Source organism: Sapajus apella, unplaced genomic scaffold (assembly GCF_009761245.1).
Source record: "Sapajus apella isolate SASKATOON/1434 unplaced genomic scaffold, GSC_monkey_1.0 scaffold93, whole genome shotgun sequence".
In the NCBI taxonomy this organism is placed as follows: domain Eukaryota; kingdom Metazoa; phylum Chordata; class Mammalia; order Primates; family Cebidae; genus Sapajus; species Sapajus apella.
In genome coordinates this window covers 6,009,238-6,035,883 of record NW_022437033.1, presented here as the reverse complement: position 1 = coordinate 6,035,883, position 26,646 = coordinate 6,009,238, and the positions used below count along the sequence as shown (strand labels likewise).

At 37.1% G+C, this 26,646-nt stretch overlaps 4 long non-coding RNA genes across 4 annotated transcripts in view; 2 read left to right on the top strand and 2 right to left on the bottom strand.

Moving 5' to 3' along the window:
* LOC116535279 overlaps positions 1-5,100 on the bottom strand; it is a 10,513-nt gene extending 5,413 nt beyond the window's left edge. The window contains exon 1 of the long non-coding RNA XR_004262133.1: positions 4,310-5,100. This is a non-coding gene — a long non-coding RNA (uncharacterized LOC116535279). The remainder of the gene's footprint in view (positions 1-4,309) is intronic.
* On the top strand, positions 1,922-22,011 carry LOC116535280. Its single transcript, XR_004262134.1, has 2 exons — positions 1,922-2,761; positions 21,466-22,011. It is a non-coding gene; the product is annotated as an uncharacterized LOC116535280 (long non-coding RNA).
* LOC116535277 overlaps positions 13,452-26,646 on the bottom strand; it is a 25,653-nt gene continuing 12,458 nt past the window's right edge. The window contains exon 3 of the long non-coding RNA XR_004262131.1: positions 13,452-14,200. This is a non-coding gene — a long non-coding RNA (uncharacterized LOC116535277). The remainder of the gene's footprint in view (positions 14,201-26,646) is intronic.
* LOC116535278 overlaps positions 26,025-26,646 on the top strand; it is a 16,705-nt gene continuing 16,083 nt past the window's right edge. The window contains exon 1 of the long non-coding RNA XR_004262132.1: positions 26,025-26,094. This is a non-coding gene — a long non-coding RNA (uncharacterized LOC116535278). The remainder of the gene's footprint in view (positions 26,095-26,646) is intronic.

The window sequence follows — 26,646 nt, the reverse complement described above, 5'->3', positions numbered from 1 at the left end:
TTTAAAAGTAATAATATGATAAAGAATGGGGTGAAGTGTAAGCATAATATTTTTAAACTATACATAAACTAGTATATTCTTTAAAGACAGAGTGTGATGAATTAAATACTAACTTTGTAAACCCTGTAGCAACCATTATTTTTTGAAAGTGACCTAAGTAGCCAAGAGTAGAGAAAACATAAGTGAATGATAAAAATACTAAATCCACCATCAGGCAGAAAAACAGGAAAATTAGGAATAAGAAAAGGATGAAACACAGAAAACACCTAGAAAGCCAGTAGATTTAAATGCATGTATATAACAAATTATATTAATATAATGATCAAAATGCTTCAATTAAGACAAATTGTCAAATTACATAAAAATAAAAAAAACAACAGTATACTTTCTAAAACAAATCCATTTTAAATTTGAAGACCTTTGTGAAAGTTGGGTAAAAAGATAGAAAATACAATCACTAAATCTTACAGCTACAATATCTTAGAGCTATTATTACTTAATAACACACACACACAGAAAAAGACCAAATAAATGAAGTATAAAATAAGTATAAAATCTTAGAGCTATTACTTGTTAATAACACACACACACACACACACACACACACACACACACACACACACACACACACAGGGAGAAAGAGAATGATCAAATAACTGAAGTATAAAGAAAAATGGATGTAAGAGAAATAAAATAGCATTTCATGTCTTCCAGCCAATTATGTCTTGATTTTCTTAATTTCTATGGCTTTTTAGAACTCCACAGCCTGAAAAATAAATGAAATTTCGACTCCCTCCAACCGGGTACCCTCTGACTCTTTGCCATTTCTTTGCACCCAGGTTGTTGTATTCTGTGTCTGTGCATCACAGCTAGAGATTTTGGACAATAGAAAGCTTTGCTGAGTGGTTGGTCCTTCCTACTTAATTAGCAATTTTTTTTTTTTTCTGTTTGATTTGGTTTTTGTTTTCTTGAGAGAGGGTCCCACTTTGAAATTCAGGCTGGAATACAGTGGCACAATCTCCACTTACTGAAACGCCAGCCTCTCAGATTCAAGAGAGTTTCCTGCATCAGCATCCTGAGTGGCCAGGATTACAACAAAACAAAACCAAAATCTGCATGTTCACATCTCACTGAGGGCAGGATGGAAAGGTGAGTGCTGGGGGCTAGAATTTACAAAGTTTCTTGGCATAAACCTTGGTGGCCATGCGAAGGCATACACCTATAGGGACTTGAATAAAGGCTGCATGAATGGGGAGCATTTGGTGTGGGATGCCACATTCAGCCATTCAGCGTGCAGTGCCCTTCACAAGGAGGTGTCATTCATGTGGACTAAAACATGAATCCCACCTTCTTGAGAAGAGTAATGTACAGCATGTACTGCGCACGTGGTGTCCCTGGGGATGGCGCTGTAGCTGCACGCACAGTGATGCCTGTTCTGGATCCCGTGCACCCGCTCTTCAGTGCGGGGCTACTTCAAGGAACTAGTCATCATTTGCAAGCCTCCTCCTTTAGAATCTTTTAGGAAAAAGACTCTCCTGCCTCTAAGGTCCCTTCATTGCTGATCCACAGTGTCCATTTTCTCTCAAAGACTAAGAAATTTTCTGATTGACTTTTAAAATACCTTTCAAAGCTTTATGTCACCAATTTATGAAGGGGTAAGCATAGTCCACCCAAGAATATTTCCCTCTTTTTAATTATCTTTGTGTCCCCATTTTTTAAGAATATATTTGAAGAATGGAAGGGTATGAGAATTGATACTCAAGAGACAGTTCCTAGGCTTTTCTTCCCATTTGCTTGTGGTGACAATTCTTAACTCTTAACCTAATGGAGCTAAATAGAGGGAAATACACACCCACACCCACCCATACTCATACCGAGAGAGAGAGAGAGAGAGAGAGAGAGAGAGAAAGAATACACACGTTTGGGAAGTAGGTGATAAATAAGCTATTTATATTGTAGAAATGTGTAAAGAATGTTATACATAGTATGTGATTAATACAAATTTGATTCCAACTGAATTAGAGGCTACAGCAGATACACCAAAAGGAAGAAACTATAAAAAAAATTTGCAATGTGGTTACAAGTAGGATTTTAGTTTATGTTTTTTTAGATTCAGATTGTATGAATATCTATGAGACCATTAGCACGCCTGTGTATACTAAGAACTTTACTAGTTACTTTTTAAAAATTATGTGTTTTTAATAAAATGTCAGTTCTATGAGCATGTTTTGAGTCTGTTCTGCTCCCTGTTGTAGTCCTAGCACAGGAAGAATCCTGGCTTACTGGTTTCATATTCATTCTGCACCTTCCTTGCTATAGTATAATTCTGTCACATCGTTAATGTGAATGTATTAGTTTATCTTCATAATTTATAATAAATTAACGTTTATTACGGTTAGCAGTCAGTAACATGGAAAAGCAAGAACTCTAACTGAACAGGTTGACTATATATTGATCTAAAAACCTCAGAAGAGAAAAAATAACTGTCAAAAACAAGTTTTACACTTTTCCAAGTTATTCTTGTATCAGAATTCTGTCAATAAAAAATACATTTTTGTTGATACCTTTTTTTTTTTTTTTTTTTTTTTGGACCATGAGGGTAATTCTTATTTATTGCAGATCAACTTGGAAAAAGGTATGAAAAACATGAATAGCATTAATGAAATAATGCACTGATACCAGCAATATCATAATGTAAATACAGTGTTTGATAAAATTTAGATGTGGATCTTTCCACACATTTATCTGCATTTATTCTAAGGTTTCAGGTTGGGGTCAACAATTTTCTACCATTCTGTTATAAATGATTTCAAGTAAGGAATCATGAATATTTTATGAAAACATTCGGTAGCCTAGTAACTAATTTTGAAACATAATGTTATGTGCCATCTTTCATTCTATCATAGTTTTTTGGTTGATTGATTTTTGACTTGATTTTATAGCATTTTCAGTATTTTAAATATTTTCTAAGTCTTTTCTTCTTTCTCTCAGATGTACTAAAATATTCCATTTTATGTAGTGGTTTATTTCCACTATTTAATTCCACCAGAATTCCACCCCTATGATCCAGTCACTTCCCAACAGGCCCCACCTCCAACATTGGGGATTACAATTCAACCTGAGATTTGGGTGGGGACACAGATGCAAACAGTATCACTACTGGAAAAAGTAGACTTCACAGATGAGCAAATGAAGAGCTTCAGGAACGGCAACAAATGGTTATGTTAGAAAAAAGCAAATTCTTTGGAGAGGTAAATATTTCTTTCGATGGGCTTACAGTTACCTCTGTAATTAACACAAAAATAACATGATAATTTTTTCTGACAAAGAATATTTTGATTATTCACTCCAGGAGAAATGCATTACCAGACACATTAGCGCCTTTTCTCAGGCAGAGAAAATATCAGGCAGAAACCCAGAATGGTAAAGACGAAGATATGAATGTGAAAGGGAAGTATCTCAGACCTCCAAATCACTAAGTTAATGGGAGATTCAAGCTGGGAACTGCTTAGGGCAAACAGGCCTCCCGGTCTATTCACAGCCATCCCTCTGCCCACTGTAATTAATACATATCTGATTGCCTCCTTTTGAAAGATTAATCAGTAACTCAAAAGAATGTAATTGTTTATCTGTCACCTACCTGTGACTTGGAAGCCTCCTCCCCATTTTAAGGTGTCCCACTTTTGCTTCCAGTTGTCACTGCTTTCTGCGGACCAGACTGAACAAATGTTGATCTTACGTATGTTGATCTATGTCTCACGTCTCTCTAAAATGTATAAAACCAAGCTGTGCTCTGAGCACCTTGGGCACCTGTCACCAGAACTTCCTGAGGCTGTGCCATGGGTGTGCATCCTCACACTTGGCAAAATTCACTTTCTTTTTTTTTTTTTTTTTTTTTAAAGACGGGGTTTTACCATGTTGGTCAGGCTGGTCTTGAACTCCCAACTTCAGGTGATCCACCCGCCTTGGCCTCCAAAGTGCTTGGATTACAGGCGTGAGCCACCGCGCCCGGCCGGCAAAATTCACTTTCTAAATTACCTGAGACCTGTCTCAAATATTGAAGTTTCACACAGAGGACAATTTATTATGTTATTAATGAGCTCGTAATAATTCATAGTGTAAACAAATATGTGTGTGGGGACTAGAGCTTTAATAAAATTTTTAAAAATATGACAAAGGATGGGTAAATTATACGCATATTTTGTTTTCACTGTACATAAACTAGTATAATACTGTTTCAAGACAGAGTGTGACTAATTAAATAAGAACTTTGTAAACTCTAGAGAAACCGCAGTTTTTTTAAAGTGACCTAGCTAATAAGCCAAGAGTAGAGAAAATATAACTGAATGATAAAAATACTAAATCCACCATCAGGCAGAAAAACAGGAAAATTAAGAATAAGAAAATGATGAAACATGGAAAACAACTAGAAAGCCAGTTGACTTAAATGCATGTCTACAGAAATTATTTTAATATATATGATCAAAATGCTTCCATTAAGAAAGAAATTGTCAAATTACATAAAAATAAGAAACAACAGTGTACTTTCTAAAACAAACCCATTTTAAATATGAAGACCTATATGAAAGCTAGGTAGAAGTATGGAAAATATATTAATGTAATCACTAAATCTTACAGCTACGAAATCTTAAAGCTATTATTAATTGTTAATAACACAGAGCCAGAGAGAGACAGAGAGAGAGACAGAGCGCAAGTGAGTAAATGGAGTATAAAGAACCATGGAGGTAAGGGAAATAAAACGGCACTTCTTGTCTTCCAGCCCGTTATCTGTCCTGATTTTCTCTCATATTAATTTCTATGGGTTCTTCTAACTCCATAGCCTGAGAAATAAATGACATTTCTGCTCTCTCCAACCTGGTACCCTCTGACTCTTCTCCACTTCTTTGCATCCAGGTTGCTGTATTCTGTGATTTTTCCATTGGAATTTAGGTCTGTGCATCACAGCAAAGTTTCAGGATAATAGAAAGGTTTGCTGAGTGGTTGGTCCTTTCTACTTAACCAGTGATTAAAATTTTTTTTTTCTGTTTTATTTTGTTTTTACTTTTGTTTCTTTGAGAGAGAGTCTCACTATGAAATTCAGGCTGGAATACAGTGGTGCAATCTCTGCTCACTAAAACATCGGCCTCCCAGATTCAAGGGAGTCTCCTGCATCAGCCTGCTGAGTGGCCAGGATTACAACAAAACAAAACCAAAATCTGCATGTTCACATCTCACTGAGGGCAGGATGGAAAGGTGAGTGCTGGGGGCTAGAAGCTGCAAAGTTTCTTGGCATACATTTTGGTGGCCATGCAAAGGCATACACCTACGGGGACTTGAATGAAAACTCCATGAATGGGGAGCATTTGGTCTGGGATGCCACATCCAACCATCCAGCGTGCAGTGCCCTTACAAGAAGGGGCCATTCATGTGAACTAAACTATGAATGCCACCTTCTTGAAAGAGTAATGTACAGCATGTACTGCGCACATGGTGTCCCTGGGGATGGGGCTGTAGCTGCACGCACAGTGATGCCTGTTTTGGGTCCTGTGCACCCACTCTTAAGTGCGAGGCTACTTCAAGGAACTTTTTGTGCCTTCTGGGACACTATACATAGGAACAGTGGACTCCTGAGAAAACCCATCCACTCAGGTTCTTCAAGAATTTATCTACTTTTGCCAAATGCAGCTTGCCTCAAATAAGAAATTCACGGTATAGAGGCCTCAGCCATTGTTCGTCAGCTGAGAGGTTTTACTCCAGATTCCCAAATTCTCTAAACTTTTCTCACCTATCAACTAGTCATCATTTGCAAGGCTCCTCCTTTAGAGCTCCCAAAACACTCTCCTGCTGTCAGGTCCCTTCATTGCTGATCCACAGTGTCCATTTTCTCTCAAAGACTGAAACATTCTTTTAAAATACCTTTCAAAACTTTACATTACCAATTAATAAAGGGTTAAGCATAGTCCTCCCAAGAATATTTCACTCTTTTTCATTTCCAGTTTTCCTCATTTTGAAAAGAATATATTTGAAGATTAGAAGGGTATGACATAATTGATACTCAAGAGATAACTCCTAGACTTCTTAACTCTTAACCTAATAGGGACAGATATAGGGAAATACACACACACACAGAGAGAGAGAGAGAGAGAGAGAGAGACAGAGAGAGAGAGAGAGAGAGTGCGAGCAACAGAAAGACAAGTGCCAGACTGTGTGAGGCCATCCGCAGCATGAAACTAGTGTGCAGGTTTGGGAAGCAGGTTATAAATAAACTACTTATATTGTGGAAATGTGTAAAAAATGTTATAAATAGTAAGTGATTAATACACTGATGGGAAAAACTATAAAAAACAATTTCTGTATAGTTATAGGCAAGATTTCAGTTTATATTTGTTTTAGTTTCAGGACGTCTGAATATCTATAAGATCATTAATGTCTGAAAGTAAAATCAAAATGAGTTGAAGTATCTTTTCCATAATGAAAACAATTGTACTAATAGAATACATAGAATCTGTGTTTTTTAAGGTGGGGTATGGCATTCTGAACCCTAAAAAAATTCTGTCATTGGATATACTGTATGTATATAGAATTATAAGTATATAATTTCTAAAACTGTATTATAGTGAATGCATGTTTACTTATATAAATTTAAGTGATATCCTAAAATGAAAGAAAGGAAGGTAAGAGAATGTAATTGATACAGCTCTTTTATGATTTCTCAAAAAGAGTAGTATATTTATGGTATTTATGGTTTTCCTTTAAGTGAAATAGGGTTTTGTATTACCCAATTTTCTTCCAGTTTATTCAGGTTTACCTGATGTAAAAACTGTATATATTTAATATATACAACATGATGTTTTGATATAATTATATATCATTCAATGATTAAATTAAGCTGATTGAAGCATAAAATAATATAAACAGGAAATATTTAGGTGAAACTCTATTGAAAAATTACAAGATCCCTGTGGTATGCAGAATAATAGCCCCCCCCAAAAGATGTTACAGAATAACTCCTGAACTCAAAAACATCACATTTTATGATAGAAAGAAATTAGCAGATATGATTAAATTAAATATTTTTGGATTGAGATTATCCTAGATTATCTAGGTGAGCCCAACAGAATCAGAAGGCTGGTTTAAGTAGGAGGAATGTGGTTAGAATAAGAGAAACATTGGAAAATGCTACAGTATTGACTACAGGTGGAGGTAAAGGCCGTGAGCCAAAGAATGGAGAAAGCAAGTGGAATCCAATAAAGACAAATAGATTTTCATCTAGAGCCAGCAGAAGGAACAAAGCCCTGACAAGTCTTTAATTTTAGCTGAGATACACCTAATTTAGATTTCTGACATTTACACTCTAATGTAATAAATTTTTGTTGTTGTAAACAACTAAATTTGTGGCAATTTGTTACAGTGTCATTAGAAAACAAAAACATATGTATGCTCAAAGTGTAAATGCACTAAGAAAATCAAGTAATTGCTAATTAAGTGGAGAAGAGTATCATCTTTATCGATTTAAGGATTCAAATCTCTAGATTGTTCTGTTGATCTATAGAGTTAATGCAATTCCAACCAATGTCTCAGGAAGACATTTGTAGATATTAGCATGATGATTCAAAAGCTGATATAAAAGGCAAATAAACTAGGATATGCAAAACAATATGAAAGAGAATCATAAAGCTGGAGAATTTACACTTGTTTTTTCTAAATTTACTGTGTATCTAGGTTAGCCAATGTAATGTGGTTCTGAAGAAAGGATAGATGAATAGAATTGAAGGAACAGAAATAATCATATGTGTCCCCAATTCTTTTTGACTAAGCTCTAAGTCTAATGAAGAAATAATAGTATTTAAACAATAAGATGTTGTAAAATGTGACATACATATGAAAAATATGACCCTGATCTGTATTTCAAACCATATACAGAAATTTAAAAAAATCTTGGGTCAAAACATACTATCGTAAGATATTTAAACTATACTTAAAGTAGTATAATAGTCTTTGTAGGCTGTGATGAGTTAAACATGAATTTTGTAAACCCTAGAGCAACGCTACTTTTTTTCAAGTGACGTCACTAATAAGCCAAGAGTGGAGAAAATATCACTGAATGATAAAAATACTAAATACCACCATCGGGTAGAAAAACAGGAAGTTTAGGAATAAGAAAAGGATGAAACATAGAAAACGACTAGAAAGTCAATAGATTGAAATGCATGTATATAATTATATTAATATAAATAATGTAAATGCTTCCATTAAGACAGATGGTCAAATTACATAAAAATAAACTACATACATTCTAAAACAAACATTTTAAATATGAAGACCTATGTGAAAGCTGGGTAAAAGGATGCAAAATATATTAATGCAAACACTAAATCTTAAGAGTTAAAAAATCTTAGCGGTATTGTTAATAACACACACACACACACACACACAGCCCAAATAAATGAACTACAAAGAGGCATGGAGCTAAGAGAAATTAAATAGCATTTCTCATCTTCCAGTCCATTATCTGTCTTGTCTGTCTCTCCCATTAATTTCTATGGGTCCTTTCCATTCCATAGCCTGAAGAAATAATGAAATTTCTGCTCTCTCCAGCCTGGTACCCTCTGACTCTTCTCCACTTCTTTGCATCCAGGTTATTGTATTCTTTGTTTTTTCTGTTGGAATTTAGGTTTCTGCAGCACAGCTGGAGTTTTAGGACAACAGAACGCTTTGGTGAGTGGTTGGTTTCTTCTACGTAACCAGTAATGTTAAGTTGTTTTTGTTGTATTTGACCGGAGCGTAGAAAGTTATCACAAGACAAAAGTATGCCAGATTGCAGGGTCATTTATTATGCCGGCAACCACAGAGGACTCACGTCTCTCCAACCTGTGGTGCCACAAGGAGGGTGCCACGATTTTTTATACCCGAAAAACCACCTTGGGAGTGGGGGTGAGGGGCGGGGATGGGGATGAAAAGGCTTCAGACATTCCGAGGGCTAGTGGATTCTGTAAATTACCTCCTGGGCAGAGATGAGGGTGGGGGTCTCCGGACATTCCAAGGGCCAGGGGACTTTTGTCATTCCGTTTGTTACTTAAGTGGTTTACAGAAGTCAAGATAAACATTTGTTTACACATTATCTGGTTAAGGTGGAAATCACAGACCTTAGTTACTTATTACAAGTCACAGGAGCCAGGATGGAACTAGCTTGGGCTGCTTAGTCTGGCAATTGCCGGTAAGCAAAGGCTAGCAATTCTGGCAGTTACTGATAAGAAAAGGTAAGCAGCTTTACATAGTTTTGAAGAACAAACTGGCAGTTCTATTTACAGAGGCCAAGGACAGTAGTTATTGTAAGGAGAATGGGGCAGCCATTTCAACTTATCTAAAAACAGTTTTGCATTTTATAAAATAGTTTTGCTCCGGTTCTGGCTCTAGGCCAGCACAATATCACATTTTCTGTTTGATTTTGTTTTTTTTTTGAGACAGGGTCTCACGTTGTAATTGAGGCTGCAGTACAGTGGCATGACCTATGCGGAATGAAACCTCCCCCTCCCAGGTTCAAGGGCTTCTCCTGCCTCAGCCTCTTCAGTAGCTGGGATTACAATGAAATGAAACAAAAATCTACATGTTAAAATCTCACTCAGGGCTGGATGAAAAGGTGAGCGCTTGGGGCTACAAGTTACCTAGTTCCTTGGCATAAATCTTGGTGGCAATGTGAAGGCAAACACTTATAAGGACTTAAATAAAAACTGCATGAATAAGGAGCATTTGGTATTTGGTCTGGGATACCATATTCAGCCATTCAGTGTGCAGTGCCCTTCACAAGGAGCTGTCATTCATGTGGACTAAAACATGAATGTCAGCTTCTTGAGAAGAGTAATGTACAGCATGTACTGTGCACGTGGTGTCCCTGGGGATGGGGTTGTAGCTGCAAGCACAGTGATGCCCGTTTTGGATCCTGTGCACCCGCTCTTCGGTGCTGGGCTACATCAAGGAACATTTTGTGCCTTTTAGGAGACTGTAGATAGGAACAGTGGACGCCTGAGAAAACACATCCATTCAGGTTCTTCAAGAATTTATCTGTTTTTACCAAATGAGGCTTGGCTCAAATAAGCCATTGTTTGTCAGTTGAGAGATTTTACTCCAGATTCCCAAATTCTCTAAACTTTTCTCACCTATCAACTAGTCATCATTTGCAAGGCTCCTTCTTTAGAGCTCCCAAAAACTCTCCTGCTCTCAGGTCCCTTCATTGCTGATCCAGTGTCCATTTTCTCTCAAAGACTAAAACATTTTCTGATTGACTTTTAAAATACCTTTCAAAGCTTTATGTCACCAATTAAACAAGAGTTAAGCATAGTCCACCCAAGAGTATTCCTCCTTGGCTTCTCTTCCCATTTTCTTGTTGTGACACTTCTTAACTCTTAACCTAATGGAGAGAGATGTAGGGAAATACACACACACACACACACACACACACACACAGAGAGAGAGAGAGAGAGAGAGAGAGAGAGAGAGAGAGAGAGAGAGAGACAAGCGCCTGGCTGGATAAGGCCATCTGTAGCATGAAACTAGTTACGTGTGTTTGGAAAGTAGGTTGTAAATAAGCTACTTATATTGTGGAAATGTGTCAAAAAATGTTATAAATAGTAAGTGATTAATACAATTTTGATTCCAACTGAAATAGAAGCTGCTGCATATACACCAAAAGGGAGAAACTATAGAGAAAACAATTACTGTTTGGTTGCAGGCAGGATTTTAGTCATGTTTTTTAAGATTCAGAATGTATGAATATCTATAAGACCATTAATGTCTGTAAGTAAAAAAAAAAAAAAATAAAATAAAATAATCAGTTGAGGTATCTTTTCCACTATGAAAACAATTGTACTAACAGAATACACAGATCTTTTTCCGGGGGACGGGGTGGGTAGGTGTAGGCATTCTAAACAGTAAAAAAAATTCTGTGAGTTTCAAATGCTGTATATACATAGAATTTTCCAAAGTGATAACTCTTTTTAGTATATTATTTCAAAAACTGTATTATAGTGAATGCATGTTTACTTATATACCTTTAAGTGATATCCTATAATGAAAGAAAAAAGAATTTAATTGTTAATCACATGCCTTTTATGATTTCTCCAAAAGAGTATTATATTCACTGGCATTTATGATTTTTCTTTCAGTGAAATCCTGTTTTGTATTATTCAGCCTTTGCTTTTCCCATTTATTAAGGTGTACAACTTGATGTTTTGTATATGTATTTATATGCAATGATTAAATTAAGCTAAGTGAAACATAAAATAATATAAACATAATATTTAAGTGAAACTCTATGGAAAAATTACAAGATCTCTGTGGCAGGCAGAATACAGCTACCACACCCCCCACAAATGGTGTTTACAGAGTAACCCTTCAACTTGTAAATATTACATTTTATCATAGAAAGAAATTAGCAGGTATGATTAAATTATATATATTTTAGATTGCAATTATCCTGGATTGTCTAGGTGAGCCCAACATAATCACAAGGAAACTTAATAAGTAGGGGCAAGGTGGTTAGAATAAGAGAGACATTGGAAAATGCAATAGTGTTGACTAGAGGTAGAGATAAAGTCCATGAGCCAAAGAATGGAGAAAGCAACTAGAATGTAAAATACACAATCAAGTAGGCTCTCCTCTAGATCCACAGGAAAGAACAAAGCCCTGCCAATGCCTTAATTTTAGTCAAGGTAAACCTAATTTACGTTTCTGACCTTTGGACTCTAATATAGTAAATCCGTGTTGTTGTAAACAACTAAGTTTGTGGCAATACGTTATATTATCATTAGAAAATCAAAAACATCTGAATGCTAAGAGTGTAAATACACTAAGAAAATCAAATAACTACTAAGTGGAGAGGAGTATTATATTTATGTATTTAAGATTCAAATCTATAGATTTATAAAGTTCTATTGATCTATAGAGATAATACAATTCCAACCAATGTCTCAGAAAAACATTTGCAGATATTAACATGATGATTCTAAAGCTGATATAAAAGGCAAATAAGCTAGAATATGCAAAACCATATGAAACAGAACAAAGTTGGAGAATTTACATTTCTATTATCTGTATTTACTACATAACTAGAATAGTCAACATACTGTGCTTCTGAAAAAAGGATGGACCAATAGAATAGAAGGAACAGAAATATCTATACATGTCCTCCATTCACGTTGGCTAAGCTGTAAGGAAGACATAATAGTATATGAACAACAAGGTGCTGGGAAATCTGATATTGGTATGAAAAATATGAACCTTGATCCATATTTCAAACCATACACCGAAATTAACACAATCTTAGGTCAAAATATCAAACTACCAAATTTTATGCAAAGAAAGGAGAGACAATATTTTGGGCCATTAAATTATTATATATGGCATCAAAATATAAAATAAAATTAAATATTTTAAGATAGATACTGAAAAAATTAAAATTTGTCATCAAATAAGACCACTGAGATAATAAAAAGGCAAACTACAGAATACTAAAAATATAAGTCACTTAATAATGTGATAAATAACATATATCCAGTATAAATAACTACATATAATTTAGCACTCCCATGTACACTAAGAATTTTACTAGTTACTTTTTAAAATTAATCTGTGTTTCTTAATAAAATGTTAGTTATATGAGCATGTCTTGAGTCTGTTTTGGTCTATGTTGTGTTCCTAGCACATAGATAAACCTAGTTTAATGGCTATGTATTCATTCTGGACCTTCTGTGCTCTGGTATAATTTTGTCACATTCTTAATGTGACTATATTAGTTTATTCTCATAATTTATAATAAATTAACATTTATTAGGATTAGAAGTCAGGAACATGGAAAGGGAAGAACTCTAACTGAACAAGCTACCTATATATAGATTTAGGGAGCTCAAAGGAAGAAAATTAACTGCCAAAAACAAATTTTATACTTTTCCAAGTTATTCTTATATTAGAATTCTGTTAAAGAAAAATACATTTTGTTGATAACTTTATTACTCTGACCATGAGCGTAATTCCTATTTATTATAGAACAACTTGGAAAACACATAAAAGGTATGAAACACAGGAACAGCAGTAATAATACCATAATACCAGTAAGATCGCAGTGTGGACACAGTACTTGATAAGATTTAAACGCAGATCTTTCCACGCATTTATTTGTATTTCTACTTAGGTTTTAGGTTGGGGGTCAACAATTTTGTGCCCTTCTCTTATAAATGATTTCAAATAATGCATCATGAATATTTTATAAAAACTGAGTAGCCCAGTAAATAATTTTGAAACATGTTTTTGGCAGCATCTTTCATTCCATCATGTAATTTTTTTCTGATTGATATTTGACTTCCTTTTATAGTACTTTAAATATTTTAAATGTTTTCTAAGACTTTTGTACTTCCTCTCAGATTTACTAAAATATATTATTTTAAATAGTGGTATTCCCCAATATTTAATTCCACCAGAATTCCACCCCTATGATCCAATAACTTCCCACCAGGCCCTACCTCCTACATTGAGAATTACAGTGCAACCTGAGATTTGGGTAGGGACACAGATCTGAACCTTATATTTCTGCCCTTGCCCCTCCAAAATCTCACATCCTTCTCACTTTGCAAAATAAAACCCAACAGTCCCCCAAAGTTGCAACTCATTGATGCATTAACTCAAAAGTCCCCAATCCAAGGTCTCATCTGAACAAGGCTAATCCCTTCTGCCCGTCAGCCTATAAAATAAAAAACAAGTTAATTACTTCTAAGACATAGTGGAGGTAGAAGCACTGGGTATATTCTCTGGAGAAATCAGCCAATAGAAAGGAGTTTAAGGTCCTGTGCAAGTTTGAAACCCAGAAGGAAAGTCATTGAATCTTAAAGCTCCAAATGACCTCCTTCAATTCATTGTTTCACATCCAGGGCACACTGGTGCAAGGGGTGGGCTCACAAAGCCTCGGGCAGCTCTAACCCTGTGACTTTACAGGGTTCAGTCCCCAGTTGGCTGGCACTGAGTACCTATGCCTTTTCCAGGCATAATTACAAGCTGTGAGTGGATCTCCCATTCTGGGGTCTGGAGGATGGTGGCCCTCTTCTCACAACTCCACTGGGAAGTTCTCCAGTGTGGACTCTGTGTTGGTGCTCTAACCCCACATTTCCCCTCTGCACTGCCCTAGACAAGATTCTCCATTAGGACTCCCCCCCTCCGTAGCAGGATTCTGCGTGGACATCCATGCTTTTCCATACATCCTCAGAAATCTAGGCTGAGGCTCCCAAGCCTCAACTCTTTCCCTGTGTACACACAGGCTTAACACAAAGTGGAAGCCACCAAGGATCATGGTTTGTACCTTATGAACCAGCAGCTGAAGCTGTATTGGAGACACTTTGGAATAAGGCTGTTGATAGAGTGACCAGGATATCCAGAGCAGTGTCTAAACACTGCAGAGAGCAATGGGGCCCTGGGTATGGCCCAAGAAAACGTTCTCCCTTCCTAGGCTTCTCAGCCTGTGATGGGAGGAGGGGCTACCGCAGAGGTCTCTGAAATGCCTTTGAAGCCTCCACATTGTCTTGCCTATTAACATTCAGTACCTTATACTTAAGCAGATTTCTGTAGCTGGCTTGAATTCCTCCCCAGAAAGTGGGGTTTTCTTTTCTACCATGTGGCCAGGCAGCACCTTTTCATAACATTTACAGTCTGCTTTCCTTTTAAATAAAAGCGCCAGTTTTACATCATTTTTTTGTTGCCACACATGAGCATGGGCCATTAGAAGCAAACAGGCTCCATCTTAAATGCTATGCTGCTTTGGAATTTCTTCTACCAGAAACACTAAACCATCACTGTCAAGTTCAAAAGTTCCCCAAATCCCTAGGGCAGGGACATAATGCCATCAGTTTTTTGCTAATCCATAACAAAGGTGACTTTCACTCCACTTCCCAATAAGTTCATCATTTATATCTAAGACCTCCTCAGGCTGCTGTTTACTGTCCATATCGCTATCAGGCACCTAGTGGCAACCCATTAAACAAGTCTTTAGGAAGTTTCAACTTTTCCTTCATCTTTCTGTCTTCCTCTGAGTCATCCAAACTCTTTCAACCTCTGCCTACTACCCAGTGCAAAAGCTGCTTCCACATTTTTAGATATTTGTAAATGGCTCAGGTTTTGTCGGCTGTACAGGAAGCATGGCTGGGAAGGCCTCGGGTAATTTTCGAATATCCAAGAGGCAAGGGAGGACCTAGCTACTCACATGGCCAGAACAGGATGAAGAGATGGGGAAGGTGCTCCACACTATTTAACAGCCATATCTCATGAGAACTCACTCTCATGAGAACAGCACCACAGGGATGGTGGCTAGACCACTGATGAGAATCCCACCCCCATGATCCAATTAACTCCCACCAGGCCCCACCTCCAACATTGGGGATCACTATTCAACATGAGATGTGGGTGGGAACACAGACCCAAACAACATCACTATTGGAAAAGTAGACTTCATGATGAGCCAATGAGGAGTTTCAGCACAGAGATAGAAACTGTGAGAAATGGCTATGTTAGAAAAAAGCAAACCAACTATTTTGAGACAAATTTTTTTTTCCAATGGGCTCATAGTTATCTCTATAATAAACACAAAAGGGACACAATTTTTTCAGATAAAGAACATTTCGATTATTCACCCCAGTAGAAACGCATTACAAGACATGTTAACACATTTCCTCAGGCAGAAAACATACCGGGTAGAAACATGAATCTACACAAATAAAAACCCAGAAAATGATAAAGATGAAGATTCGCATGTGAAGGGGAAATATCTCAGACCCCAAACTCCCTAAGTTAAAGGGAAAAGTCAAGCTGGGAAGTGCTTAGGGCAAAGCTGCCCCCCATTCTATTCACAGTCATCCCTCTGCTCACTGAGATAAATGCTTATCTGACTGCCTCCTTTGCAAAGGTTAATCAGTGACTCAAAAGGATGTGACCTTTTGTCTGTCACCTACCTGTGACCTGAAAGCCTCCCCACCACTCTGAGGTGTTCCACTTTTGCTCTGAGTTTTCTCTCCTTTCCAGACCAGACTGAACAAATGTTCATCTTACATATGTTGATCGATGTCTCATGTCTCCCTAAAATGTATAAAACCAAGCTGTGCTGGCCATGCGCGGTGGCTCACACCTGAAATCCCTTCCCTTTGGGAGGCTGATGCAGGCAGATCACTTGAGGTCAGGAGTACGAGACCAGCCTGGCCAACATGGCAAAACCCTGTTTCTACTAAAAACAGAAACTTAGCCTGGCGTGGTAGTGAGCGCCTATAATCCCAGCTACTTGGGAAACTGAGGTGGCAGACTTGCTTGAACCTGGAAGGGGGAGGTTGCAGTGAGCTCAGATCATGTCCCTGGCACACCAGCCTGTGCAAAGAAAGATTCCACCACCACCAACAACAAAAGAACCCAAACCAAGCTGTGCTCTGAGCACCTTGGGCACATGTCACCAGGACTTCCTGAGGCTGTGTCATGCTTACATATCCTAATCATTGGCAAAATTAACTTTCTAAATTAAGTGAGACCTGTCTCAGATTTTGGGGGTTCCCACAAAGGACATTTTGTTACTATTTTATCACTCAGTAATTAACAGTGTAAACAAGCAATGTGTGTGTGGATTAGAACTTTCATAAAATTAATTAACAACATGGCAAAGTATGGGGTGAATTGTAAGCATACTATCATAAGATTTTTTTCCTGTATGTAAACTAATATAACATTCTTTGAAGACACACTGTGATGAATTAAATATGAACTTTGTAAACCCTGGAGAAACCACTTATATATTTGAAGTGACGTAACTAATAAGCCAAGAGTGGAGAAAATAGAGCTGAATGATAAAAACACTAAATCCACTGTAAGGTAGAAAAACAGAAAAATTAGGAATGAAAGATGAAACATAGAAAACAACTTGTAAGCCAGTAGATTTAAATGCATGTATATAAATCATTATGCTAATATAAATGATCTAAGTGCTTCAATTAACATAGAATTTGTCAAATGCCATAATAATAATAAACAGCCATATACTTTCTAAAAGAAACCCATGTTAAATATGAAGACCTATGTGAAAGTTGGGTAAAAGCAAAAAAGGATGGAAAATAAACTAATGCAATCACTAAAGCTTAGAGTTAAAAAAATATTAGGGCTATTACTAACATACACATACACATACACACGCAGAGAAAGAGAGAGAGAGAGAGAGAGAGAATAAATGAACTATAAAGAAGCATGGAGTTAAGAGAAATTAAACAGCATTTCTTGTCTTCCAGCCCATCCTATGTCTAGTGCGTCTCTTGTATTAATTTCTATGGGTTCTTCCCCATGAATAGCCTAAAGAAGAAATGAAATTTCTGCTCTCTCCAACCTGGTATCCTCTGACTCTTCTCCACTTATTGCTTCTAGGCTATTTGTATTCTGTGGTTTTTCCATAGGAATTCAGGTTCCTGCAGCACAGCTAGAGCTTTCAGATTTGCTGAGTGGTTGGTTCTTTCTGTTTAACCAGTAATTTTAAGGTTTTTTCTATTTGATTTTGTTTTTGTTTTTTTGAGACAAGTCTCACTTTGTAATTCAGGCTGGAGTACAGTGGCAGGGTCTCTGCTGACCAAACCTCTGCCTCCCAGGTTCAAGGGATTCTCCTGCCTCAGCCTCCTGATTAGGTGAGATTACAACAAACCAAAACAAAAATCTACGTGTTAAAATCTCACTCCAGGCAGGATGAAAAGGGGAGTGCTGGGGGCTAGAAGTTGCAGAGTTCTTTGGCATAAGTCTTGGTGGTCATGCAAAGGCACAATACTCCTATAAGGACTTGAATAAAAACTGCATGAATAGGGACCATTTGGTCTGGGGTGCCACATTCAGCCATTCAGCGTGCAGTGCCTTTCTCAAGAAGGTGTCATTCATGTGTACTAAACTATGATGTCACCTTTTTGAGAAGAGTAATGTACAGCATGTACTGCGCACGTGGTGTCCCTGGGGATGGGGCTGTAGCTGCACGCACAGTGATGCCTGTTTTGGGTCCTGTGCACCCACTCTTCAGTGCGGGGCTACTTCAAGGAACTTTTTGTGCCTTCTAGGAGACTATACATAGGAACAGTGGATGCCTGAGAAAACACATGCACTCAGGTTCTTGAAGAATTTATCTATTTTTGCCAAATGAGTCTTGGATTAAATAAGAAAGACATTGCATTGAGGCCACAGCCATTGTTGTCACCTGAGAGATTTCCCTGCAGATTCCCAGATTCTCTAAATTTTCTCACTTATCAACTAGTCATCATTTGCAAGGCTCCTCCTTTAGAGCTCCCAAAAGACTCTCCTGCCTCTTAGGTCACTTCACTGCTGATCCACAGTGTCCATTTTCTCTCAAAGACAAAACATTTTCTGATTGACTTTTAAAATACTTTTCAAAGCTTTATGTCACTCATTAATGAAGGGTTAAGCACAGTTCACCCAAAGTATTTCACTCTTTTCAATTATCTTTTTTCCCCATTTTTTAAGGAGTATATTTGAAGAATGGGAGACTATGATAGAATTGATACTCTTCAGTATTATTGAGATATATCCTAGGCTTGTCTCCCCATTTCCTTCTGGCATCACTTCTTAACCTAATGGAGAGGGACAAAGGGAAATACACACACCACACACACACACACACACACACACACACACACACACACACACACAGCAGGGAGGGAACTGGGGAGAGAGAGAGACAGATATATATCTGTCTCTCATATATATATATATATATATATATATATATATGAGAGAGAGAGAGAGAGAGAGAGAAGCGCCAGACTGGTGTGAGGCAATCTGCAGCATGAAACTAGTTATGCGTATATGAGAAGCAGATGATAAATAAGCTGCTTATATTGTGGAAATGTGTAAAAAAAATGTTACAAGTAGTAAGTAATACAATTTTGATTCCAACTAAAACAGAGGCTACCGCATATACACCAAAAGACAGAAAGTATAAAAAACAATTGCTATATGGTTACAGGCAGGATTTTCATTAATTTTTTTTAGATTCAGAATGTTCGAATATGTATAAGACCATTAAAGTCTTGACATTGAAAAAATCAGTCGAAGTATCTTTTCCACAATGAAAAAAATAGGACTAATAGAATATATAGAATCTTTATTTTTGGAGGGGTGGCATTCTGAACAGTAAAACAATTCTGTCACTTGGAAGTACTGTATGTATGTGGAATTTTCCAAAGTGATAACTCTTTGTACTATATAATTTCTAAAACTCTATACTAGCGAATGCATGTTTACTTATATAATTTTAAGTAATATACAGCAATGAAAGGAAACGGAATTTAGTTGTTATCATATCTCTTTTCTGATTTCTCCAAAAGCGTAGTATATTCACTGGTATTTATGGTTTTTCTTTCAGTGAAATACTTTTTTGTATTATTCAGCCTTTTTACTTCCAATTTACTCAGGTTTATGTGATATAACAATTGTATATACTTAAGGGGTACAACATGTTTGGAAGTATGTATATATTATGAAATGATTAAATCAAGGTAATTGAAACATAAATAATATACATATAAAATATTTAGGTGAAACTCTATAGAAAAATGACAAGATCTCTGTAGTAGGCAGAATAATAGTTCCCCTCCAAAAGATGTTTACAGAATAACCCCAGAACTCAAACACATGACATTTTATGCTAGAAAGAAATTAGCAGGTGTGATTAAATATTTTAAGATCGGAATTATCCTAGATTATCTAGGTGAGCCCAACAGAATCACAAGGGCCCTTATAAGTAGGAGGAAGGTGGATAGAATAAGAGAAACATTGGAAAATGTTACAGTGTTGACTAGAGGTGAAGGTAAAAGCCATGAGCCAAAGAATAGAGAAAGGAACTAGAATCCAAAAAACACAGTCAAGTAGATTGTCCCCTAGAGCCAACAGGAGGAACAAAGCCCTGCCAATGCCTTAATTTTAGTGGCGGTAAACCCAATTTAGATTTTCTGTACTTTAGACGCTAATATAATAAACTTGTGTTGTTGTAAACAACTAAATTTGTGGCAATTTCTTATAGTATCAGTAGAAAACAAAAAACATCTATATGATAAGAGTGTAAATACACTAAGAAAATCAAATAATTACTAAGTAGAGAGGAGTATCATCTTTATGGATTGAAGGATTCAAAGCTATAGATTTATAGAGGTCTACTGATCTATAGAGTTAATGCAATTCCAACCAATGTCCCAGAAAAATATTTGCAGATATTAGCAGGAGGGGTTTAAAACTGATATAAAGGCAAATAAAGTAGAATATTCAAAACAACATGAAAGAGAATCACAAAGTTGGAGAATTCACATTTGTAATTTCCAGAATTAGTGCCTAACTAGATTAGCCAGTGTGGTGTGTTACTGAAAAAGGACAGAAAAGTAGAATAGAAGGACCAGAAATATCCATACCTGTCACTAATTCATTTTGCATAAGCTGTAAAGTCAATCTAATGAGGAAATAGTATTTCAACAAGAAGATGCTGAGAAATGTCATATATATGTAAAAGTACAAACCTTGGTCCATATTTCACACCACATACATAAATTAACACAATCTTAAGCCAAAATGTCAAACTATCAAATTTCATAACAAAAAATGTTTGACCATTAAATTATTTATTAAAATATAAAAAATTCATTAAAAATAAGTTGATAAAATAGACTTTGAAAAAATTAAAATTTGTCTTCAAATAAGACCACTGAGATAATAAAAAGGCAAACTACAGAATACTAAAAATGTATGTAATTTAATAATGTGATAACTAACATATATCCAGAATAACTACATACAATTTAGCACTCCTGTGTATACTAAGAATTTTACTAGTTACTTTTTAAAAATCACTTGTGTGTTTAAATAAAACATTAGTTCTAGGAGCATGATTTGAATCTGTTTTGATCTGTGTTGTAGTACTAGCATATGAGAAATCCTGGTGAAATGGTTACATATTCATTCTGGGCCTTCCTCGCTATAGTATAATTTTGTCACTTCATTACAGTGAATATATTAGTTTATCCTCCATAATTTATAATAAGTTAACATTTATTAGGGTTAGGAGTCAGGAACATGGAAAGGCAAGAACTCTAACTGAACTGGCTGAGGATATGTAAATTAAGGGAGTTCAAAAGAGGAAAAATAACTGCCCATAACAAATTTTACACTTTTCCTAATTATTCTTATATCAGAATTTTGTCAAAGAAAAATACATTTTTGTTGATATCTTTTTTTTTTCTGACCTTGAGCATAATTCCTATTTATCGCAGAACAGCTTGGAAAACGCCGAAGGTATAACACACGTGAATAGGAGTAATCAAAGAATACCATCATACCAGTAATATCATAACATGTATACAATATTTGATAAAATTTAGATGTGGATCTTTCCACACATTTATCTATACTCAGATGCAGATTTTAGGTTGGAGTGAAAAATTTGGGCCATTCTCTTCTAAATGATTACAAATAATGCATCATGAATATTTTATAAAAACATTGAGTAGCCTAGTCGATAGTTTTGAAATATGATTTTATGTGCCATCTTTTATTCTATCATATAATTGTTTTCTGATTCACTTGACTTGCTTTTATAGCATTTTCAATATATTAAATATTTTCTGTCTTCTTTCTCTCAGATTTACTAAAATATTACATTTTAAATAGTGGTTTTTTCCAATATTTAATTTTGCCATTATTCCACCCCCATGATTCATTCACCTCCCGAGAGGCCCCACATCCAACACTGGGGAATACAATTCAACCTGAGATTTAGGTCGGGACAGAGATCCAAACTTTATAATTCCGCCCTGGCCCCTCTCATATCTCATGTCCTTCACATTTTGCAAAGTACAATCCCAACACTCCTCCAAACTCTTAACTAGTTGAAGCATTAACTCAAAAGTCCCCATTCCAAAGTCTCATCTAAGACAAGGTTAATGCCTTCTGCCTATCAGCCTATAACTTACTTCTAAGGTAGAATGGAGGCATAAGCATTGGGTAAATACTTTTGAGAAATCAGCCAACAGAAAGGGGCTGTAGGTGCTGTGCAAGTCTGAAAACAAGCGGGGAAGTCTTTAAATCTTAAATCTCTAAAGTGATCTCCTTTGATATCATGTCCAACATCCAGAGCACACTGGTGCAAGGGCTGGGCTCTCAAAGCCTCAGGCAGCTCTAACTCTATGGTTTGCAGGGTCCAGCCCCCAATGGGCTGACATTGAGTACCCATGCCTTTTCCAGACTCAATTACAAGCTGTCAATGGATCTAGCATTCTAGGACCTGGAGGATGTTGGCCCTCTTCTCACATCTCCACTATGCAGTGCTCCAGTGTGGACTCTGTGTGGCAGCTCCAACAACACATTTCTCCTCTACATTGCCCTAGTAAAGGTTTTCCATGAGGACTACACCCCTGCATTAGGCTTCTGCCTGGACATCCATGGTTTTCCATATATCCTCTGAAATCTAGGCCAAGGATTCCAAGCCTCAAGTCTTGCTCTGTGCACCCGCAAACTTAACACCTAGTAGAAGCCACCAAGAATCACGGTTTGCACCATACAAACCTGCAGCTAAAGCTTTTTGGGAGACACTTTGGGCCAATTCTGGTGCTGCAGCAGCTAGGATATCAGGAGAAGTGTACAGGGCAGTAGGGCCCTGGGTGTGGCCCATGAAAGTGTGCTCCCATCCTAGGCTTCTGAGCCTGTGATATGAGGAGAGGTCTCTGAAATGCCTTTGAGGCCTCCCCATTGTCTTGGCTATTACCATTCAGCCACTTGTTACTTAAGCAGATTTTTGCAGCTAGCTTGAATTCCTCCCCAGAAAATAGGTTGTTGTTTTCCATCATGTGGCCAGGCTGCTAATTTTTAAAATCTTTACACTCTGCTTTCATTTTAAATATAAGTGCCAGTTTTTCATCATTTTCTTTGTCAACACACATGAGCATAGGCTGTGAGAAGAAACCAGGCCCCACCCTGAATGCTATGCTGCTTAGGAATTTCTTCTACCAGAAACTCTCAATCACCACTCTCAAGTTCAAAAGTTCTACAGATCCCTAGGGCAGGGGCACAAGGCCACCAGTTTATGGCTAATCCATAAGAAAAGTGACCTTTACTCTACTTTCATATAAGTTCCAAATTTCCATCTGAGACCGCCTCAGCCTGGTCTTCAGTGTCCATATCACTATCAGCCACCTAGGGACAACCCATTAAACAAGACTTTGGGAAACTTCAACGTTTCCTTCATTTTTCTGTCTTCTTCTGTCAGCCTCTGCCTCATACCCAATGCAAAAGCTGGTTCCACATTTTTAGGTATCTGTAATTGACTTATGGTTCTGTAGGCTGTACAGGAAGCATGGCTGGGAGGCCCCAGGAAACTTTCGATCATTGAAGAGGCAAGGGAGGGGGTTGCCCCTCACATGGCCAAAAAAGGAGAAAGAGAGATGGGGGAGGTGCTACACACTGTTTAACAACCTCATCTCCTGAGAACTCACTATTATGAGAATGGCACCATAGGGATAGTGCCTGACCATTCCTGAGAATTCCACCCCCATGACCCAATCACCTCCCACCAGGCACCACCTCCAAAATTGTGGATTACAATTCAACATGAGATGTGGGTGGGAACACAGATGTAAACCATATCACTGTTGGACAAAGTAGACATCAGGGATGAGCAAATAAGGAATTTCAGCACTGAGACAGGAACTGTAACAAATGGTTATGTTAGAAAATAGCAAGCTATTTTGAGAGATAAATATTTCTTTCGATGGGCTTACAATTATCACTATAATAAACACAAAAATGACATGATAATTTTTTCAGACAAACAACATTTCGATTATTCACCCCAGTAGAAATGCATTACCAGACATGTTAACACATTTTCTCACACAGAAAAAATAACAGGCAGAAACGTAAATCTACACAAAAAAATTACAAACCCAGAAAATGTTAAAGGTATAGATATGGATGTGAAAGGGAAATATCTCAGCCCCCAAATCACTAAGTTAAAGGAAAATAAAGCTGGGAACTGCTTAGGGTAAACCAGTTTCCCAATCTATTCATTGTCATTCCTCTGCTCACTGAGATAAATGCTTATCTGACTGCCTCCTTTGGAAAGGTTAATCAGTAAGTCAAAAGAATACAATTATTTGTCACCAACCTGTGACCGGAAAACCTCCTATCTACTTGAGATGTTCCACTTTTGCTTCGGTTTGACCCTCCTTTCCAGAAGAGATTGAAGAAATGTTCATCTTACATATGTTGCTACATGTTTGGTGTCTCCCAAAATGTGAAAAACCAAGCTGTGCTCAGACCACCTTGGGCACATGTCACCAGTACCTCCTGAGGCCATGTCATGGGTACGTATCCTCACCCGTGGCTAAAATAACTTTCTAAATGGCATGAGACCTGTATCCAATTTCGGGGGTCCACACGGGACATTTTATTATTATTTTATTGATCAGTCACTAATAATTCATAGTGTAAACAAATGTGTGTGTGTGGATTACGACCCAATAAAAATAATAATATGATAAAGAATGTAGTGAAGTGTAAGCATAATATCATAAGGTGTTTTAACTGTACATAAACTCTTATAATATTCTTTGAGGATACTGTGTCATGAATTAAATATGAACTTTGTAAACCCTAGAAAACCACTATTTTTTTAAAGTGACTTAACTAATAAGCCAAGAGTAGAGAAAATATAAATGAATGATAAAAATAGTATATCCACCATCAGGCAGAAAAACAGGAAAATTAGGAATAAGAAACAGATGAAACAGGGAAAACAACTAGAAAGCCAGGTGACTTACAAGCATGTATATAAAAATTATTTTAATATACATGATCTAAATGCTTCAATTGAGACAGAAATTGTCAAATTACATAAAAATGCCAAACAACATTATATTTTTTAAAACAATCCAATTTTTAAAATGAAAATCTTTGTGAAAGTTGGGTAAAAGTTAAAGGATGGAAAAATATATTAATGTAATCACTACATCTTACAGTTACAAAATCATAGAGCTATGATTATCTGTTAATAACACACACGCACGGAGAGAGAGAGAGAGAGAGAGAGAGAGAGAGAGAGAGAGACAGAGAGGCCAACCAAGTAAATGAAGTATAAAGAATCACGGAGGTAAGATAAATAAAATAGCATTTCTTGTCTTCCAGCCCGTTATCTGCCTTGATTTTCTCTCGTATTAATTTCTATGGGTTCTTGTAACTCCATAGCCTGAGAGATAAATGACATTTCTGCTCTCTCCAACCTGGTACCCTCTGACTCTTCTCCACTTCTTTGCATCCAGGTCGTTGTATTCTGTAATTTTTCCATTGGAATTTAGGTCTGTGCATCATAGCTGGAGATTTAGGACAACAGAAAGCTTTGCTAACTGGTTGGTCCTTTCTACTTAACCAATAATTATTATTTTTTTATTTTTCTGTTTGATTTTGTTTTTACTTTCTTTGAGACAGGGTCTCAGTTAGAAATTCAGGCAGGAAAACAGTGGCACAATCTATGCTCCTGGAAACATCGGCCTCCTAGATGGAAGGGTGTCTCCTGCATCAGCCTCCACAGTGGCCAGGATTACAACAAAACAAAACCAAAATCTGCATGTTCACATCTCACTGAGGGCAGGATGTAAAGGTGCGTGCTGGGGGCTAGAAGTTGCAAAGTTTCTTGGCATACATTTTGGTAGCCATGCAAAGGCATAAAATTATATGGACTTAAATAAAGGCTGCATGAATGGGGAGCATTTGGTCCAGGATGCCACATTCAGCCATTCAGCGTGCAGTGCCCTTCACAAGGAGCTGACATTCATGTGGACTAAAACGTGGATGCCGGCTTCTTGAGAAGAGTAATGTACAGCATGTACTGCGCACGTGGTGTCCCTGGGGATGGGGCTGTAGCTGCAAGCACAGTGATGCCTGTTTTGGATCCTCTGCACCCACTCTTCAGTGCGGGGCTACTTCAAGGAACTTTTTGTGCCTTCTGGGACACTATACATAGGAACAGTGGACTCCTGAGAAAACACATCCACTCAGGTTCTTTTAGAATTACCTCTTTTTGCCAAGTGAGGCTTGGCTCAAGTGAGAAAGAAACTGTATAGAGGACACAGCCATTTTTGTCAGCTGAGAGGTTTTACTCCAGATTCCCAAATTCTCTAAACTTTTCTCACTTATCAACTAGTCATCATTTGCAAGGTTCCTCCTTTAGAGCTCCCCAAAACTCTCCTACTTCTGAGATCCCTTCATTGCTCATCCACAGTGTTCGTTTTCTCTAAATGCTAAAAGATTTCCTGGGTAACCTTTAAAATACGTATCTAAGCTTTATGTCACCAATTCATGAAGGGGTAACCATAGTCCACCCAAGAATATTTCCCTCTTTTTAATTATCGTTTTGTCCCCATTATTCAAGAATATATTTGAAGAATGGAAGGGTATCATAGAATTGATACTCAAGAGACAGCTGCTAGGCATCTCTCCCCATTTGCTTATGGTGATACTTCTTAACTCTTAACCTCATGGGGAGAGATATAGGGAAATGCACACATGCACACACACCCACACAGAGAGAGACTGGGGGAGAGAGAGAGA